At 39.9% G+C, this 1,023-nt stretch overlaps 1 protein-coding gene across 3 annotated transcripts in view; it reads right to left on the reverse strand.

Moving 5' to 3' along the window:
• Positions 1-413: 413 nt before the first annotated feature.
• LOC114550011 (CCR4-NOT transcription complex subunit 2) overlaps positions 414-1,023 on the reverse strand; it is a 35,170-nt gene continuing 34,560 nt past the window's right edge. For all 3 annotated transcript variants that reach the window (XM_028570433.1, XM_028570432.1, XM_028570434.1), the window contains one exon: positions 414-1,023. This exon is cut by the window's right edge and continues 203 nt beyond it. The gene's annotated coding sequence lies outside the window, so the exon portion shown is untranslated.

Here is a 1,023-nt window from a genome sequence, read left to right on the forward strand (position 1 = left end):
TTTCTAATCAAAGTCTGCAAAACTGTCCATGTAGGGACGGATGGGTCGAACAAACACAGGACTTTCACCCAGGAGACCGGGGGTTTGGCTCCTGTGAGAAACCTAAAGTCAACATTTACTTTTTGTAATTGACGTACGTCACTTAAGTTACATAACGTTTGCTAACAACTACAGTCAGCTGTTTCGGTACACATGGGGTTTGTTGCCTAAGGAAAAATAGTAGAATAATGCCAGAAATATTTCTGAATAAATAAGAAAACTGTCTGGTGGAAAACCGTAAATTCAAAATGCCTAACACATCCCACTCAGAGTGACTTTTCTATCTGCTTTTAACTTATTTTTAAGTTAAAAAAAAAGGAAAAATAGGAGCGTATTCTGGTTCACGTATCGCCACATAAAAACAAACCAAAAGGTATTTTTTCGACTTTTATTATGAAATAGTGCTACAATGTACATTGCATTTCCTCTCCTGACTGTCTGCTGACGTGTGTGTGTGTGTTGTTTGTAATGCTGCTGGAAAAACCTGGTAAAAAAAATGGAGAAAAATGATAAATATTTTCTCGCCAAAAGACCAGAGGGGTGGTGTGACACAGTGTGTGCACGGTGCAAAATAATTATCCGCCTGAGGGGTGATTGATTTCTGTGTTCTGTGTTTAAAATCTGGTTTCTTCTTTAAAAAGCTTCTCTTAGACAAAAATAGTCAAATTCTTAAGACGTGATAGAAACATGAATCACTCGATCAGAGGGACAGTTATTTACAGTGCTCGTGTCCCGTGTTTGTTTGTGCTGTCTGTCGACATTAAGTCTGTGTGCTCCACGTAACAGACCAACCGAACCAAACTCATGGAGGGAGGGAGGGAGGGAGGGAGGGGTGGGAAATAAAAAACAGAACAGAAAATGAGGTAAAGAACAATGAAATAATCCGAAAAAAGTTAAAATCATAAGAGTCTATTCAGAAATGTGTTTTGGGAGATTGAGAGCGAGAGAGCAGGAGCCGGGATGTCCTCTCCCGTCCCGAGTCCT

Source organism: Perca flavescens, chromosome 23 (assembly GCF_004354835.1).
Source record: "Perca flavescens isolate YP-PL-M2 chromosome 23, PFLA_1.0, whole genome shotgun sequence".
Lineage (NCBI taxonomy): Eukaryota > Metazoa > Chordata > Actinopteri > Perciformes > Percidae > Perca > Perca flavescens.